We start from the raw sequence: 21,219 nt of genomic DNA on the forward strand, positions 1-21,219 counted from the left end.
ATGATACCCCAACGTAGATCTCCCAGAACTCAATGCTAGTGTGTAAACAGTGAAATATCATTAGTACTATGTAAAGGGAGTAAGATTTTACAATATTTTGGCATTATTTATTTATATGTCAATGTAAAAATCATTATTATCAGAAACTGTTACAAATTTGAATTGATCATGACCGATCAAAAGTCCTATACAGTATATATCTAGCATAGAAATGTTTGTGTGGTGAATGTTGCAGGTGTTCCAGTTAACCAGTTACCAACTTCACATATTTATGTACATTAAGTATAGTAGAATCAGAATCATAATCATTTTATTGTAGTCCAACAATTACAAAATTGTATTGACAAAGTCAAATATGATATTAAAAATATCACTATGTAGGCCTACAGAGCCTAAAATAAATACAATCTATATCTATGTTAAAAGTATGTAAATATACATGTAAGAACGTTAAAGTGATAAGAGTAATGAGAGCAAATATGAAGAGGGTTGTGGGTTAATGAAGCCTTGCTATTAGTTAAGGTTTATATTTAACGACATGACTACCACTGATTGCCTCAAAGTTACCAACTTCATATATTGATGTACATTAAGTATAGTGTGTAAATATACAGGTAAGAACGTTAAAGTGATAAGAGTAATGAGAGCAAATATGAAGAAGATGAAGGTAAGTGTTAAGAGCGCGTGTTTAGTTAATGAAGCCTTGCTATTAGTTAAGGTTTATATTTAACGACATGACTACCACTGATTGCCTCAAAGTTACCAACTTCATATATTGATGTACATTAAGTATAGTGTGTAAATATACAGGTAAGAACGTTAAAGTGATAAGAGTAATGAGAGCAAATATGAAGAGGGTTGTGGGTTAATGAAGCCTTGCTATTAGTTAAGGTTTATATTTAACGACATGACTACCACTGATTGCCTCAAAGTTACCAACTTCACATATTGATGTACATTAAGTATAGTGTGTAAATATACAGGTAAGAACGTTAAAGTGATAAGAGTAATGAGAGCAAATATGAAGAGGGTTGTGGGTTAATGAAGCCTTGCTATTAGTTAAGGTTTATATTTAACGACATGACTACCACTGATTGCCTCAAAGTTACCAACTTCATATATTGATGTACATTAAGTATAGTGTGTAAATATACAGGTAAGAACGTTAAAGTGATAAGAGTAATGAGAGCAAATATGAAGAGGGTTGTGGGTTAATGAAGCCTTGCTATTAGTTAAGGTTTATATTTAACGACATGACTACCACTGATTGCCTCAAAGTTACCAACTTCATATATTGATGTACATTAAGTATAGTGTGTAAATATACAGGTAAGAACGTTAAAGTGATAAGAGTAATGAGAGCAAATATGAAGAGGGTTGTGGGTTAATGAAGCCTTGCTATTAGTTAAGGTTTATATTTAACGACATGACTACCACTGATTGCCTCAAAGTTACCAACTTCACATATTGATGTACATTAAGTATCATCATCATCATCATACATCGTCAGAACGTTTCCGTTCTCACGGGTCGTCGTCGTACACAGCCTCCTCCACTTTAGTCTATCCTTCCAGGTCTCCTCTTCATCCACCTGTATTTTCTGTAGTCCCCTTCTCTCTATGTCTTTCCACACTTGGTCCTCCCATCTTCCTCTCAGTCTTCCTCTTGGTCTTCTTCCTCCTTCCTCCTTCCTCCTCTGTACATTAAGTATAGTGTGTAAATATACAGGTAAGAACGTTAAAGTGATAAGAGTAATGAGAGCAAATATGAAGAGGGTTGTGGGTTAATGAAGCCTTACTATTAGTTAAAGTTTATATTTAACGACATGACTACCACTGATTGCCTCAAAGTTACCAACTTCACATATTGATGTACATTAAGTATAGTGTGTAAATATACAGGTAAGAACGTTAAAGTGATAAGAGTAATGAGAGCAAATATGAAGAGGGTTGTGGGTTAATGAAGCCTTGCTATTAGTTAAGGTTTATATTTAACGACATGACTACCACTGATTGCCTCAAAGTTACCAACTTCCCATATTGATGTACATTAAGTATAGTGTGTAAATATACAGGTAAGAACGTTAAAGTGATAAGAGTAATGAGAGCAAATATGAAGAGGGTTGTGGGTTAATGAAACCTTGCTATTAGTTAAGGTTTATATTTAACGACATGACTACCACTGATTGCCTCAAAGTTACCAACTTCACATATTGATGTACATTAAGTATAGTGTGTAAATATACAGGTAAGAACGTTAAAGTGATAAGAGTAATGAGAGCAAATATGAAGAGGGTTGTGGGTTAATGAAGCCTTGCTATTAGTTAAGGTTTATATTTAACGACATGACTACCACTGATTGCCTCAAAGTTACCAACTTCACATATTGATGTACATTAAGTATAGTGTGTAAATATACAGGTAAGAACGTTAAAGTGATAAGAGTAATGAGAGCAAATATGAAGAGGGTTGTGGGTTAATGAAGCCTTGCTATTAGTTAAAGTTTATATTTAACGACATGACTACCACTGATTGCCTCAAAGTTACCAACTTCATATATTGATGTACATTAAGTATAGTGTGTAAATATACAGGTAAGAACGTTAAAGTGATAAGAGTAATGAGAGCAAATATGAAGAGGGTTGTGGGTTAATGAAGCCTTGCTATTAGTTAAGGTTTATATTTAACGACATGACTACCACTGATTGCCTCAAAGTTACCAACTTCACATATTGATGTACATTAAGTATAGTGTGTAAATATACAGGTAAGAACGTTAAAGTGATAAGAGTAATGAGAGCAAATATGAAGAGGGTTGTGGGTTAATGAAGCCTTGCTATTAGTTAAGGTTTATATTTAACGACATGACTACCACTGATTGCCTCAAAGTTACCAACTTCACATATTGATGTACATTAAGTATAGTGTGTAAATATACAGGTAAGAACGTTAAAGTGATAAGAGTAATGAGAGCAAATATGAATAGGGTTGTGGGTTAATGAAGCCTTACTATTAGTTAAGGTTTACATTTAACGACATGACTACCACTGATTGCCTCAAAATATATGTAATAGCAACCAAGGTAAAGCTATAATTAGTTTTGTTTGTTTACTACTACAAGTAGCTAAGAAAACATCTACTGCACTGCAACCTGGAAGTTTGTATCATGAGGAACGTTTGTAACGTTTGATAGCACGATAAACAACTGTCAGGACGTCATCATCTTTTTTTAGATGGCTGAATTAGACACCTACTTCAGATAAAAGTGAGGTGATATCCGTGACTAATGTGGCATGCCTCAGCAAGTCGTGTTCCTGGCTTTGTGGTCAAGGAGTTTAATGCAGCATCATTCCGTGTTCAGCATTCATCCTCACTTTGTGTTCATCCAGTTAAAGGGGAGTATTCTTATTAGAAGATTTATTTTGGGAACTTTGCTTTGACATAAAGGAAGTGTCCAGTGCAGCAGGACTATGTGTTTAAAGGCTATCTAGTTTTAAAGGCAGTCAGTGATCCGTAAAGTGATCAGGTAAAGTGGCATTGTGTTACATCAGAGTGTTATAATAAATGATATTCAGCTCTGAAGGCTAAGAATTATTTATTGGTGTACGACCCCCTGTCCTTCGGTATGAGGTCTTCTGCACAATTTCCAGAGTAACGTGAAATTCAGGATGAGTAAGAGTGGGAGCCTAAGACCGTCTCCCTCTGAGTACAACTGACATGAGGAGAGACGGTAGGCACTGACTCGGTCATGCCAGCTTTCTCTTTCTCTGTCTCTAGATGTGAGAGCGGGGCAGGGCAGGGTTCTCCCTCATCGTTAAGCTTGCTCAACACTAAAGGAGCATCACACACTCCAACAAAGCATTCTCCACATACCGAACTCATCGACCAAGTTATCCCTGCACCTCAAAAATTTTAAAATTTGCTGATTATAGTGATGGGTTGTCCAAATACAACTGACAACATCGGTTTTTGCTACACCCAGAGTAAGTTCTAATTGTAGACACCAAAAAACTTCAGGGGGGCTGTGCAGCATTTTAATGTGGAATCAGACTCTGGTGTATCTCCTGTTTTGGTACAAAATACCATCCCTTTTAATTTTGAAGGTAAGAGCTAATTTGCTTACAAACTAGTTTTTCGTGAAATCGAGAGACCTATTTCTCCTAGGAAAGATATTGACCAGCTACGTTATTTTGATGGTAATCTAAATGAGATGAGTTCAAAGGTTAAATTTATGCCTTGAGATATGTCAGTTACATCAACAAGATCCAACAAGACAAAAAGAATAAAATATTGGGAAAATGTTGATCTTCAGTCTTTTTATCTCTTAGGCTGATAAAATTTAAACTTGCAGCATAACATTATTCTGATCTGGTTAAAACTGATAGCTGATTGTGTGTATTATTGTATCTAGTAGATGGATTTAGCGTGTCAATCTAAAAAACATAGCATGAAAAGAAAATTATTATCATTGCATTACAACCTCCACCAACATTAGGATATCTAATGAATGATTTATTTCTTAAAGGAAGTTCCTTTGTAATTTTCATTAAAAACTGTGGTTTACCTTATAAATTCAAATTGGTTCTTACTTCACAAAGTGCATATAAAACATTTTGGCTTTGCATACTGGATTACAAATTGCAGTAAATTGATACAGATGATTTTGGAATAAATTATTTTCATAACTTTTTAAAGTTAGACATTTTCTTTTGGATCTTGGAAAGCACATTTTAAGTTGTTAATTATAACAATTGATTCCAGAATCTTAAATTCAAGTGCTAACAACATTGCACTAAATTTTAAATTTCAAACTTTATATGTTTTGCTATCCACTATTCACTTTATGAGGTGTTTGTAAATACGAAACCTTAATCAAGTGATTCAGTTGATTTTTACAAAGAAGTATAATATTTTGAACACAGTATAATATGAACAATGTTTCATTTTCCTAGGAGAATCTTGTTTAAAATTACTATGAACAATATTTTCACAAGAAAGGAATATAAATAAGAACTGTAAAGTGTTGAGATTGGATTTGAGAGGAGGAAAATTAAAATAATACCCTCTTTATAATTATAAGGCAGACTAATTATATTGCACCTGTAAGCTTTCAGATGTTTTATTGAAACTAGTCTGAAAGACACTCGAAGACTTTCTCCAAGACGTTATTCTAAAAGTGAAAGTTACAATTTCACAAAATGATGTCTACATCCCTAAAAATCCTGTAAGTAAATTAGTTTAGCATTCAGATATATTAGTAGAAAAATCTTTGAAAGAGAATTAATACTTTCTAATAATATTTCAGTTTCAGTTTTGGATTTCAGTGAAGATACAACCAAACTTTGGAGTTTATCAAATCTGAGGGAATCTTCAGGAAATGTGCAACACATGCCTTTAATTTATCAGTGGTTGGATAGCTGAACTGTGCATCAAATTGGGGTGTGCTTTTGCCGTGTTGGTTATTAGCATGGGTTATATAATGTAGAATAAATACCTTTTGTTTATTGTTCTGCACCATAACTATATGACTTTACAGTTGATGAAACCTATGTTCATATAATCACCATAAACAATTTCATATCATTACATAACTGTACTGGCAACATATAACTTTTAAAAACTATTAAAAAACAACTTGTTATTAAAAATGGTGGTATTGAAAAATTAAATAAAAATAAACATGTTATTGTTTATTTTTACATTAATTATTGTTAATTATTGTTTTACAATTTTTAAAATAATGGTCAACTAGAAATGTTAAAAGAGGTAGAGGCAAGAGGCAGTTACATAAATCACCTCACATTTAAAAAACTTATTTTGTAACTTTTATTTAATATTTATCCTTTTTATTTTGGGTGTTTGTCAGTAAATTTAAACATTATAAGCATTATTTATGTGCTTCTTGTTTAATTTTTTATGGTATCTAAATACATTTAATGGGATAAATTTCATATTATCACTTATAAAATGTTTTTTCTATTTTACTGTAAAAAATGTGGCTAAAAATGTGACGGTTTAAGTTGTTTTTATAAAGATAATTGTATTTGTTGTATGTTAATTAAACTAAAATATGCAATTTTTTATTTTCTCTGGGTTTATCATTAAAGGGTTTTTGTTTCCAAAAAAATATTTTTATGGAAATTGCTTTGTTTATTGTTATTTTTGTCATAAATTAAAAATGTACTTCTTCATTTCATTATATTCTGGAAAACAAGAAACAATGCATGTGCAGCATGGGTTGGTCTTTGTTGAGTAAAGTGGATTCTCTGATTTTCTCGTCTTTCCACAGGTGGACCAGGAAAGTTTGAGTGTTCCGGTTGTGGAAAGTGTTACCGGTGGGCTTCCGGTTTGTCCAGACACCGCCTGACTGGTTGTGGCAAGGAACACGGTTGTCCCCACTGCTCTTACCGGGCTACCAAGAAGAATAGCATTATAATCCATATAATGACAAATCACCCTCAATTCATCGCCCAGTGATGTAATGGTTCTGTTTCTGATTATTTAAGCGGTTTTGAAAAAACATTATTTTTAATAATATTGTGTTTTTGATGTTGGGTGAACATTTGTATGCATATTTTACTTTTATGTGTATGAATTTAGTGATGTATAATTTAAAATCTAAAGATCTATAATAAGCAATCAAAATTTCTAAATTGTATACAATACTGTTTGTCAGTCTGCCACTAGTAAAATTTTTAATTTTTAAAAATTAAATGCTCTTACTATTCAAAATTAATTTAAAAATAATTTAGATACTGTATAGTGTAGTATATTTTAAATACACTTCTGCTTTGCTTTGTTAATCAATATACATTGTGTTCCGAGTAATACATTTTCTACAAGCTTTTAATATAAAATTGAGTTTAAGTTTTATAACATAACTGTATAAGATACAATTATTAACATCATCATACTATATTTATTGGTCAGCATTTAACTGAATGAATGTTGTTGATTGAATGATCACAAAGCTCAATTGAGAATGGTTTGTTTTCTTAAGTAGGATAAGCAAAACTTGTGAGTTTTTGTAGGTCCTTTTCAGTTTAATAAGAAATAGTTAAAAGCAAAAGATCTGATTATATATAAAATAATAATAGAAGTTGTTTGTATTCATACACAATAGTTTTACAACTGAATTAATGTGTAAATGTACAGTATTTGTAGTATGTACAGAGAAGAAGTTTGCAGGATCTCAGAGGTAAGTGCGGTATGACAGATGCATGACATTTACTGTCAGATTGCATGAATTCAGTGTTAATTATTGTGATAAAGACAAATATTAATTTGTAACATTTATAAGAATCTTTAGGAAATTAAGCATTATTTTCATTTTTTATTTACTCACAAATGCATAATAAATACCATAATGTTTTAACATACAAATGATTGTGAAAAAAATTATAATCTTTATTTTAAATTGAATTGAAAAAAGTATAATTATTAAAAAACATCAGCGGAATAAAAAATTTAACAGTATGTTATTTTTATTCAGACACTGTTTTTAAAAACTGCTAATAAAATACATTCTAATAACTGCTCTTAAATATAAAAATAACTTATAATTATTTGTGTGGAGTATGCTACATATTCTTTGTTGGCTATAAAAAACATTCTATAAATCTATTTAGGAAATTGTTTTTAATAGTTTTGAGAATCTATGTTGTTAGTTAATCAATCATTATAAATTGCTACTCCAAACATATGAGATACAACTAATCAATTTGTTATCTAGTTCAAAATTTAAATACAAAATAAAAGCTTACAAATAAATCTTTTTATTTTTAAAAATCATTTAAAAATATTAATACTGTTAAAATTTCAGCTGTCATAATATATATTGTAAGAATTAGTATTTCTTGTTATGGGTTTTAAAATGTGTCTTTTCCTTTTGAGGGACTTAAACAAAATCAGTTCACTGGAATTTATTCTGTAGTGATTTTTTTCTGCATTTGGTTTACATACAGTATATGGCATGCAACATCATCATTTAATAGGTTGGGAAGTACATGTTTGATCAGCACAAATAATTTCCACCAGTGAATTTTCAATAGAGTGGAATTCTGTTTAATATTTTCTTACATTCATCCTTTTTTGCAAAATTTTATATTGTATCCATTTGGAATTACTACATTACCATGAAATGATTAAGCGAAAACATAAAAAATTAGTCTTCAATTTAAGTGTAATTTCATGGTTAAACTATTACAAAGTTCTTTAAACTAAAAATAGTTTCTACATGAAAATTCAGTCTTAACTTGAATGCGTAGACGGTGTTACATGTTTCTGCATGACATAATTAAGAAATTAAAGAACTAAATACAAAATTGCTTCAGACATTGGTTTTATATGTTACACTGTCATGATGACAGTATCATGCTGATACAATATGTATTTGTACATGTACAAATTCAAATAGAATAGAATTTTCCAGGAGATAAAAAACCTATTTTCAGTTGAATTATTCAGACCTGGAGCCAAGAATATATTATTTGAATGATTTATTAAGTGATTCAGCATATTAAAATATAGAGGAAGAGTTTTTCATCAATCAAAAACAAATGGGAAATCTAAATCTAAAATGTGCTGCTGGTTGATGTGATCGTTATAATAATGATCAGATATATTATTCCCCTTATCAAAAGAACTACTTGTGAAAGACATGCAGTCATTTGGATTTTCACATCCTGCACAAGAACATGACTGACTGAGTTTTTGGAAATCTAAATCACTCATTAATCTAAATTTGTTCGCTATAAAAATTTCAAAGGAGCCCATTAAAAAATTATTATATCTGTAAACATATTTATAATCCATCTCACAAGTTTCAAGTACACACAAGATCATAAATGTGGCAAAGTTCTCATTCCATTGTCTTACACTTTAATTTGAATTGGGATACTGATTTTCGAGATCGCATCTTTTAAACTTTGTTTGGAGTATTTCTTAATGTAAAATGTACTTAATGTTGAGATTGAAGAAGAGGACCGCCATTGACAGTTGCCTAACCTGACAGAACAGTCCTTTGTGTTCCAGAGAGTACCCACGTGTGCAACACATGCGGCCGCCGCTACCGCTGGGCCTCCGGTCTCTCTCGACACAAGAGTTTTGAGTGTAACAAAGAGCCCACATTCTCTTGCCCTCATTGCCCCTACAGGGCCAAACAGAAGGGAAGCATCTTGCAGCACATCATCCGCAAACACTACAAACATGGCAACGACGTTGTGACCCCTCAACAGACGAGAGAGGGTGGCAACAAGACGTTCTCCAACATATTCACTGTGTGAGCCCGTTCATGTGCCTAGAATATTCTTCGGGTATTCCTCTTATCAAATAATTTCATCATATGGAGTTACTTTATCACAACGAATATTCACCACATATTTAAGGGATATTCTTTATGCAAAATATTTTACCTTATAAGAAATATTTTTATGTTGTACCCAATATCTTAAATTCCCCACATTGAATACTCTTTAAATATTTATTGAATATTCTTCAAATATTCTTAGAAACTACTATGACTGCTCTCTTGGATATCTTAATTCCCTAAAATAACATTTAGTAATTTTTAATTAAAAACAGTTTTTTTAGGGATATCTTTATCTGTCTATAGAATTAAAAAGTTATTAGCCCAACTGCTTACAAGAAGCAATATTTTAAGATTACTGAAAAAACAATAACAAAATAAGTAAATACCTCTATTTTTATATTATAACCTTGTATTTAAAATGTATTATATTTTGATTTCTACCTCTTGCTTAACACGTGGACTAGCACAACCGCACTAGTGCGCTTGCTGTCTCATTAGACTACTTATCATCACTCCATGTAGAGCCGCCGTGAAGGTGTTAACATGTAGTTAGATCTATGAGTATATACTATCATGTTTGTAAGGTTGAAACTGTTGTACAGATGTTTAATATAGTCGATCAAGTAATAACCTTTGTTCCTAAAATGATATTAACATCACACATGCCCATCCATGACAAACACGATAATGTTTGAGGTATCTGCTAGTAGAAACATATTGACTGATTAATATTTTGCTAATTCTGTTCACATTTAATTAAAACATCAGATAATTTTTGTACTTTTAATTACACATCCAGTATACTGTGTTCTTTATTATATTAAGCATATACAATTCATATTAATCTTTTGATATAACATACAGTATTCAATTTTATTTAGAAAATTAGTATTTATAATTCTTAAAAATGACTGAACTAAAAAAATTGTGTTATTTTCTTAAATTGAGTAGTTTTATTATTTTTAGCAATTAATTCTAATTAATATTTGTATTTTCAGTTGATTTCAAACAGCATTTATTTTAAGGTTTTTATTTTATACACATATTTAAGTTGTATAATAATTTATTTGGTTTACTGCTAAGTTTGTCATTGGTTGTTAGTAATGTTATAATGTTAATATACTTGTATTACTTACTTTACAAAAGTTGTAATTATAATGTATGAACAAATTAGTATTGCATGGTGGGGTTTGGGAACTAATTAGTGATATTGTTATATTGGGCACATAATATAAGTATGTATTTTTTAACTGTAAAAATAACTAAAAGTAAGTTACAGTATTAGCAATAATTTAATTGTATTTGATGTTTGGATAGCTTTGACTTAAAGTAGTTGTACAGTATTAATATGTTTGATAATAAATATTTTATTCATTGACAGTCTTTATTATAACCTTAACATTATTTTTATATTTAAATTTAGTTAACATAAAAACCATTACTTTTATACAAAAATATCTAGTTAAAAAATTACACTATAAATAAAAGAGTAGCACCATCAGAAGTGATATCACATTTGACACATTTGAATGATAATATTATCATTCACCAACTAGCATCATTCGGACCAAACATGTCTTCATTTCTAATGATTATACTCCAAGACTTTTTAGATTTATGATAAAAATTATTTAAAATATTATGAAAGTAGGAGTTTTTATGTTATTGAAATTAAAAAAAAAGAAAGAAATATGTCTACCATTTTGAAGCCAGAAAAAATATATTGAATTGTTTTAATTAAAAAGACCAAAGTAATAAATATAACAAATATGTGGAATTTTTTTATTCTGTAGTGTAAGTTAAAAATATATATCAAGATGATAAACACACACACACACACACGTGTATATACACACACATATATATATATATATATATATTATATATATTATATATATATATATATACATACCTAAACCTTTTAGAATGCTATAGAAATTTACAGGATTTTCTCTTTATTTTCCATGAATATCCATAATTCTTTAACTGAACTCTAATTTTGTGAACTACTAGGGGTGTAGTCCGAAAGGATTTATGAAATAAGAAAAGACCTATGTTCATCCTAGAGACCTTAGGAATGTCCAAGTTAAATTTCAGTTCAATAGGTTGAATAGTTTTACTGTGAAAGCGTAACAAACAAACTTACATTCACATTTATTAGGGTTAGGAGTTTTTTAATGTAGGTTTTTCCAAATGTAATTGTCAAAAGACTGTCCACAAAAGGCTTCATAGGATGCAGATCCTATGCTCTATAACTGGTGAAGATTGGCATATAACAAAATAGTAGTGGCATGATATAGTTTGAAGAGCACTCAGTCTCATAGGTATGAATAACTTGGGAAGTATCATCAAACAACATTTTTATAATGGCGATGCCATAGTTTTATCCTATGGTCAATAGTGTGGGTTTGTAGAGGCACAAGTTATTATATCACATGACCAGTGTGGGTCTGTAAAGACCCATATTATTATTTCACATGGCCAATACTGTGTCTGTAGAGACCCATGCCATAACTTTAGATGCTCAGTGTGGGTCTGTAGAGGCCCATATTACTATATCACATGACCAGTATGGGTCTGTAGAGGCCCATATTACTATATCACATGACCAGTATGAGTTTGCTGAGGCTCATTTTATCATTTCACATTGCCAATAGAGTGGGTCTGTAAAGACATATTATTATTTCACATGGCCAATACTGTGTCTGTACAGACCCATGCCATAACTTTAGATGCTCAGTGTGGGTCTGTAGAGGCCCATATTACTATATCACATGACCAGTGTGGGTCTGTAGAGGCCCATATTACTATATCACGTGCTCAGTGTGGGTCTATAGAGGCTCATGCTCTCATTTCACAAGGCCAATAGTGTGGGTCTGTAGAGGCCCATATTACTATATCACATGCTCAGTGTGGGTCTGTAGAGGCTCATGCTATCATTTCACAAGGCCAATAGTGTGGGTCTGTAGAGGCCCATATTACTATATCACGTGCTCAGTGTGGGTCTGTAGAGGCTCATGCTCTCATTTCACAAGGCCAATAGTGTGGGTCTGTAGAGGCCCATATTACTATATCACATGCTCAGTGTGGGTCTGTAGAGGCTCATGCTATCATTTCACAAGGCCAATAGTGTGGGTCTGTAGAGGCCCATATTACTATATCACGTGCTCAGTGTGGGTCTGTAGAGGCTCATGCTATCATTTCACAAGGCCAATAGTGTGGGTCTGTAGAGGCCCATATTACTATATCACGTGCTCAGTGTGGGTCTGTAGAGGCTCATGCTATCATTTCACAAGGCCAATAGTGTGGGTCTGTAGAGGCCCATATTACTATATCACATGACCAGTGTGGGTCTGTAGAGGCCCATATTACTATATCACGTGCTCAGTGTGGGTCTGTAGAGGCTCATGCTCTCATTTCACAAGGCCAATAGTGTGGGTCTGTAGAGGCCCATATTACTATATCACATGCTCAGTGTGGGTCTGTAGAGGCTCATGCTATCATTTCACAAGGCCAATAGTGTGGGTCTGTAGAGGCCCATATTACTATATCACGTGCTCAGTGTGGGTCTGTAGAGGCTCATGCTCTCATTTCACAAGGCCAATAGTGTGGGTCTGTAGAGGCCCATATTACTATATCACGTGCTCAGTGTGGGTCTGTAGAGGCTCATGCTATCATTTCACAAGGCCAATAGTGTGGGTCTGTAGAGGCCCATATTACTATATCACATGACCAGTGTGGGTCTGTAGAGGCCCATATTACTATATCACGTGCTCAGTGTGGGTCTGTAGAGGCTCATGCTATCATTTCACAAGGCCAATAGTGTGGGTCTGTAGAGGCCCATATTACTATATCACGTGCTCAGTGTGGGTCTGTAGAGGCTCATGCTATCATTTCACAAGGCCAATAGTGTGGGTCTGTAGAGGCCCATATTACTATATCACGTGCTCAGTGTGGGTCTGTAGAGGCTCATGCTATCATTTCACAAGGCCAATAGTGTGGGTCTGTAGAGGCCCATATTACTATATCACGTGCTCAGTGTGGGTCTGTAGAGGCTCATGCTATCATTTCACAAGGCCAATAGTGTGGGTCTGTAGAGGTCCATATTACTATATCACGTGCTCAGTGTGGGTCTGTAGAGGCTCATGCTCTCATTTCACAAGGCCAATAGTGTGGGTCTGTAGAGGACCATATTACTATATCACGTGCTCAGTGTGGGTCTGTAGAGGCTCATGCTATCATTTCACAAGGCCAATAGTGTGGGTCTGTAGAGGCCCATATTACTATATCACATGACCAGTGTGGGTCTATAGAGGATCATATTATTATATCACATGACCAGTAGTGTAGGTCTGTAGAGGCCCATATTACTATATCACGTGCTCAGTGTGGGTCTGTAGAGACTCATTCTATCATTTCACAAGGCCAATAGTGTGGGTCTGTAGATGTCCATATTACTATATCACGTGCTCAGTGTGGGTCTGTAGAGGCTCATGCTATCATTTCACAAGGCCAGTAGTGTAGGTCTGTAGAGGCCCATATTACTATATCACGTGCTCAGTGTGGGTCTGTAGAGACTCATTCTATCATTTCACAAGGCCAATAGTGTGGGTCTGTAGATGTCCATATTACTATATCACGTGCTCAGTGTGAGTCTGTAGAGGCTCATGCTATCATTTCACATCGCTAATAGTGTCAGAGTGTAGAGGCTAGGGTGACCAAATCCTTCACAGAAGAAACCGGGACAGCTCCAGTGGGGGGTTGAGCACCGGGGGGTCTGGGGGGTACGGAGTACGACGTACGGAGTATGACGTATTTTTAGGCCGATTTTAACTCTTGATCAACCGGAGTTTAGCATCAAAAAACTATGGGTTGACTCAAGAATTTTAACAAAAAAGTAAAAGGATTTTTAAGTCATTTAAATGTTTTTGTATTAACATATCACATCTGACCATTTGACCAAAGCATTTGAACGTTGAAAGCTATAACCTTTTAATTTTAAGTAGGGAAAGACTTTTAACCCTTCTGAACCTCTCCCGGGTACGGCCTTGGCTTCGAATTATGTACCATTTCCTCCCTCCCCATCATCACCAGGCCGCACACTAGCCAACCGGTAAGTTGTTTCCTGGATAACAATTATTCTTAATAAGAACTACTTGATTCATAGTTTATGTCTTTAATTACAATTAATTAATTAGATTCACACTAAACAATGTTTCATGAACTTCCAAGACTCTATGTTCATATAGCAGAGTTCAAAATTTAACTTGTTATCAAATATATCAAAATGACCGCGCAATATTTTGCGATTCGTCAGACCGAAATATTTCATTTCGTTTGTGCCAATCGCGTTCGCTGCCTCAATTCGGGCAACGCCCGCCGCCCGCCACTCCGCGCAGCTAAAGTGTTAAACAGAATTCCGGAACTTTTGGGCGTCCCGATAACATTTTTCGGGACATCGCATAACATGATTAAAAACCGGAACAATCCCTGTTTTCCGGGACGTTTGGTCACCCTAGTAGAGGCCCATATTTCTATTTCATATCATGATGTGCCATGACTGTAAAGTTTACACTAACAAATTAAGTGACTGGATCGGTTATATCGCCTACAGTGTAAATGTAAACAAGAATGGATCATGGGGCTAGCTTTTAACGAATAAAAGAATAATATAAAAGAATGTTTGCACGGAGTGTGTAGATTTTGTGATAATTAACATTCAGAAAGTTTGTTTAAATATTTTACCAATACAACAACCAAAGGTGACCAAAACATGAGTCCAGCAGTTTAACGTGGAGGCCAAACCCAGGCTTTATGTAGGCCTTAAAAATCATTTTCCAATTCCAAATTCCATTCCTTGACAACCCACAGATCTGGACACATTTGCAAAGCTTCATGTCATTCCAGAGATTAATGTGACCTCAGATGACTGCATGGAAGACAGGTTCTGATACACCCTAACCTCAAACCATTCACACAATCCTTTAAATGGGTTTCAGGAACACTCTGATATCTAAATGCAAAGAATCTTGAAATCCAATTTTCTGATCCTTGTGGTATTAAAAGTTCTTGCTACAAAACTCTACAATTTATCAGTTTAGTGTTCTGTGACAGCCAGGCAGTAGCTTTAGACAGAATCAATTTATATTGTGTTGTTAAACTATCTCCATACTCATAAGAGTAAGTGTAGTTCTCATGCAAAATTAATTTTGGTTAGTATTTACTTTACTCACTTCACATTATTTGTAATTTTTTCAAAAGAAAATGCTTGGAGAGTAAATTTTGAAAAAACAGAAAACAGTTGAAGTGCTGATAACCTGAGTATTAAAAAAACTCCAAAAAGTAACAAATAATTGAACGGGTTGAAACACAGCTTCTATGCCATCTGTGAGTGCCTAAAAATTTGTTGTGGAACTGAAAATACCTATACTTTTCAGGATACTAAGAAGTTTTACATAATTTTAGGTAACACAGATAAAGTTAATACTACATAGTACAAAATATGTTAAAGATCTCTAATGTGAAGAAGTGGTAGATCTGAAAGTTCTGTGCATATTATAGTAGACCTGCAGGCTTAAACAGTGGTTTGAATTGAATTGTAGCTAGCTAATAACTGCAGATTTTTTCTCTTACTTTTTTCTTTTTTACCTTGGATTTCAGCCAAATTTAAACTTTTCTTATAAGCAGATCCAAGATTTTGACTAAACAGGCTAAGCATTCAAAACACGTATAAACATATAGGTATGTATGAAAATATTGCTAAATTCAAAAATCGTTTTGAAAATTTTAAGTACAGATGTACAGAACTGTTAATTTTGTATTAAAATTAAATAAATACTTTAATTTGGATTAATTTGAAATGTTAAATCTAATTTATTTATATTTATAGACAGAATTAAATTAAATCAAAATGTGTTTTTAAGGTGTAGACTTAGAGGTATGCAAATGCCTAAATACAGACATAATCCAATTTGTATGATAATGAAAATTAGTCATACTGCAAACAGACACTTAAAAGAATGTCAGTAAATCCGATCATATTCATTCTAGTTGTCTGAGATCATGTAAAACATGCAGTACATATTCTGACCATGGTGTATAATTTATCCAGTTATTGTATTTTTTGAATGAATGAATAATCAACAAATGATAAAATTTATTTTTAATAGTAATTTATTGATGTTTAAGAATCAACAGTAAGGAGATCCGCTTTTATTGGATTGCGAAGAGCGCCTTCAAACTAATCAACGCAACATACAATGCTCTGTCCGTATATTGCCGTTTTAATTTGAAGGCACTATGGAAAATACAGCTGTAAGATTAAAATTCATTGTAATACGAGGCTGAGAAGTACTGAAAACTTTACATCATAAATTATTGATATCCATAATTAATTAATACAATTAATGGGAGTTTAATATGTAGTAATTTAGTGATTGATCCAGAAAAGTCCATACATTGAAAGGGAATGCAGCCTAGTTCTTGATTTTAATATTAATATTAAGATGAGATTTATAATACATCTCGAGTCTTTTCAATTAAGACGTCCACGTCGGCCAACACACAAGAAAAACTTATAAAGAAAACAAATTGAAATTTACACATAATGTTATTTTTTCGATGCATATTCTTAAACTAATAAAGTTCTTTTCCCGGTCACAGATATAAAGCCAAAATGGTAAATCAAGCTATTTATTCGGCATTATCAAAATATTTTAGTTTAAGACATTACAACCACATTCGTACCGAATGACTCTACAGTACAATGTTCGGTATGTTATGTTGGGAATCTGGTAGAAACAAATTTTCTAAATTATTTAGATTTAAGATTATTTATACACCGTAATAATTTGTTGTTGTTGCTTTTTGCTTGAAAGACCACTTTAAATAAACGAGAAAGGAAATATTCGAATAATTTAACAAGTGAACATAGAACTGTCGACAAATATCTTTGGTTTTTTTTATTTGAACAGTAAGTATAGCCTAAATTAAGTTATGAAAATCACAAAATGCTCACAATGTTTTCTAACTATGTATAATTGTATAATTCTGTAATAGGAATACTTATGGTAGGTAACAAACAATTATGCAGTATTCCATCTTCATATTCATAGCGATGATTTATTAATTCCACTTAAGTATTTCTGATCTTGGACAAGATACTGATTATGTTAAGGTAGTTCACTTAACAAAAAATCATTCGCTTTTTAATACACTTGAAACTATTTAGATTCTGGTATTGTACTTAAATTTGGCAAAACATGGCATTGTTTAAAGGTTATTAAAGTTCCTAAAACCCACCCGGTTCTTAAGTCTGCCAAGGCGTTAACTCCTAAACGAGTAAGTTAAAACAAAGCTTGTCAAGCATTAGAAAGTTCAGATATTTATTTTATGCTCAAATATTCGAGATGATGTTTTGTAAAAGGTGTAAAGAATGAAATACTATGGCGACATAGTTCAGATGGACAATGTATAACAGAAATACATGCAGAGCTTTACCTGATGTTAACATTAATTTGTTTCTGATCAAATGAGGAAAATGATTGATATTCAAACTAATAGTTCAAATCATAATCTTGATATCTAAGCAATGCTAGCTGCAAACTTCTAAAAACGATGCATCTCTTAACTTTTCCTATTTTGAAACACTATGTTTGGCGTTGTTTCCATTTTACAGAACAAATTAGTCTATAATTAATAAAGTGTAACAGTATGTATCTACATTTGAGACAGTATCAGGACGACTGGTTGTGTGAAGACGACTGAGTTGAAATTACTGTAGCAGAGATCATTTTTAGCCTAGCTTATAATTGTAGTACCATCAACTTTAGAGATGGTGCATGTAGCTACTTGTATTGCGGCGTGAGATTGAATGTGAGTTTCTCGGTCCAACGCAAGAGAGTTCAAGTACTAACTAATGAAACAATTCATAATTATTTTTTATGAAGTCATAATTTTGTAACCTATAATTGAATTAACAATATCCGTGACAAATAACAAAGAGTTGATTTATAATAAATTATAAGTTTCTTTTGTTATATCGTTTGTCACTGTTCAAAGTAAGTCCTTTTATTTTTTATTACATATTTTTATAGATATTTAGTTATAATAATTATTTAAATATATAATTGACTTGTAATTTAAAACGATCATTGATCATCATTTTTAAAGCAATTTGAATTATTCTAATTCCTCAGATAAGGTGTGCTGTTTTAATAATTTTGAACGAGGCTTTCTCTAAAATGGACACATTCGTATTTACCGCATTAACACGAGATGTAAGTGCGACCTATGCGTTATTGTGTTGGTGTGAACATCGAACCAATCAGTCCCAGTTCGCCACGCCCAATCAATAGAGCGGCAGCGGCAGCGGCACAGGTCACCGACCGCTCTAGTACGCATGTTTTAATTAACACAACAATTGCTAAATCAATCAGCCGATGTATCGCCATCACGGCAGCAGTTGTATACGGTTCTTCTTCTCCTCAGTCAGCCTGTTCAGGTAGGGTGTGGCCGACCCTCGTCTCTTACAGAAAGGATCGCGTCGGTTTTTTGTCTCGGACCGAGGGGGAATGAAGGGGAACCGTAAAAGGCCACCCGACTCGTTTGTCTGCCGCGGGATCTTCCCATGCTTCAGCTCGGGCTCAACGAAACACATGTTCCCCTCCTCTGTCTCCGGCCGCGCCGCGCCGCGCCATCGTTTTATTTTCCCGGTCCAGACGAAACCACTCTCCCCCCCCTCACCCTAACACAATCGTTTACAGCTCGACGAGTTCGGAATCAAATCGGTAAAATGTGCTCACACCTGGGCTCTGTACATTGATCATTTCAACGTTCCTACGAGAGGAACAGTCCCGTTTGTCCAACAAATAGGAACACCTAATATACATTTATAGTGATGAAACCACAGTCTCTGACAAAAATAGTGAAGAGTTTACTATAAAAATTTCAATAATTATATGTTTGTAAATTTGACTCCATAATTCCTAATAGTAGTCAATAGTATCCACAATACAAAACCATACGTAACACCTAGTGGGCTTCTAGTTGTACAGTAAAAATTGTATCTTTACTTTGTTTGTAAATTTGACTCCATAATTCCTAATAGTAGTCAATAGTATCCACAATACAAAACCATACGTAACACCTAGTGGGCTTCTAGTTGTACAGTAAAAATTGTATCTTTACTTTGTTTGTAAATTTGACTCCATAATTCCTAATAGTAGTCAATAGTATCCACAATACAAAACCATACGTAACACCTAGTGGGCTTCTAGTTGTACAGTAAAAATTGTATCTTTACTTTGTTTGTAAATTTGACTCCATAATTCCTAATAGTAGTCAATAGTATCCACAATACAAAACCATACGTAACACCTAGTGGGCTTCTAGTTGTACAGTAAAAATTGTATCTTTACTTTGTTTGTAAATTTGACTCCATAATTCCTAATAGTAGTCAATAGTATCCACAATACAAAACCATACGTAACACCTAGTGGGCTTCTAGTTGTACAGTAAAAATTGTATCTTTACTTTGTTTGTAAATTTGACTCCATAATTCCTAATAGTAGTCAATAGTATCCACAATACAAAACCATACGTAACACCTAGTGGGCTTCTAGTTGTACAGTAAAAATTGTATCTTTACTTTGTTTGTAAATTTGACTCCATAATTCCTAATAGTAGTCAATAGTATCCACATTACAAAAACCATACGTAACACCTAGTGGGCTTCTAGTTGTACAGTAAAAATTGTATCTTTACTTTGTTTGTAAATTTGACTCCATAATTCCTAATAGTAGTCAATAGTATCCACATTACAAAACCATACGTAACACCTAGTGGGCTTCTAGTTGTACAGTAAAAAATTGTATCTTTACTTTGTTTGATGAAATACTCAAAACGCCACGAATCAGTGCAATGCACGTCATTGTCATCAAATTAATTCTTATAACCACTAAGCATAATTTGAAATATTTGTTATTATGTCTTACGATATATAATTTTTTTTCAATAAACATTGAATCGTAAAAAGTACTTGCTCCGCCGGGAGTCGAACCCGGATCTCTCACTTGCCGGGTGAATGTGCTACCATTACACCACAGAGCGCTTACTTTTTCCGATTCAATTATTTTGTATTTGGCCGTATCTGTCACATATGCGTTTAAATAAGCAAACTAACATATGATCGGAAGACCAAATACCTGTCAAACGATATATAATTTTTGTTATATTGAATCCTTTGTTGTAACAAAATTATGACAATTCTTGATTGACTTCAAATGCATAACTGAGACAAGAAACCGGTTAAATCTGCGGGACATTTGCACTTTTATAAAGCACGATTCAACGTTTTTCATTGTTTTAATGACTACACTGTTCTTATCGCAGCTCGTCGTACTTATCTGTTCATTTGATGACAAGCTGCAAATTATTATGTAACGAATACAGCATTTAAATGTTAGTGTACATTTGAATCGTACTGAGTGCCAGTAACTTTGTAGAATGTACGATTCTTTTATTTGTCTAGGATGCCGCTCGTGAAGTTAATTGAACAAGGTTTATTTAAACACTAGCACACGCTACTAATCGTGTAACATATGAATAAAACGCATTAATATACTGTGCTTATAAAATGCAATCAAATATTCGGAAGTTCCTAAATTTCGGAAAATAGAATGCTATTTATGTAAAAAAAGAAACTTAACATTTACTTGTAAAATATTTTTAAACTCCTTTTAAATGGCACATTTTAAATTAAATAAGGTTTCGAACCTTGACATAGCACAAATACAGGCACTTATTAAAACGATTACTAAGTAAATTTTTAATATAATAGTTTGTTCATAATGTTCTGTAAAAACTGTGTTTCACATTAACAAAAATTAAATACTAAAAGTACAGATGGTA

At 33.1% G+C, this 21,219-nt stretch overlaps 1 long non-coding RNA gene across 1 annotated transcript; it reads left to right on the forward strand.

The window, feature by feature from the left end:
• Window positions 1–6,005: 6,005 nt before the first annotated feature.
• Window positions 6,006–10,685, forward strand: LOC124356074. The gene is made up of 2 exons (XR_006921784.1): window positions 6,006–7,197; window positions 9,033–10,685. It is a non-coding gene; the product is annotated as an uncharacterized LOC124356074 (long non-coding RNA).
• The last annotated feature ends 10,534 nt before the right edge of the window (window positions 10,686–21,219 follow it).

Source organism: Homalodisca vitripennis, chromosome 2 (genome assembly GCF_021130785.1).
Source record: "Homalodisca vitripennis isolate AUS2020 chromosome 2, UT_GWSS_2.1, whole genome shotgun sequence".
Classification (NCBI taxonomy): Eukaryota; Metazoa; Arthropoda; class Insecta; order Hemiptera; family Cicadellidae; genus Homalodisca; species Homalodisca vitripennis.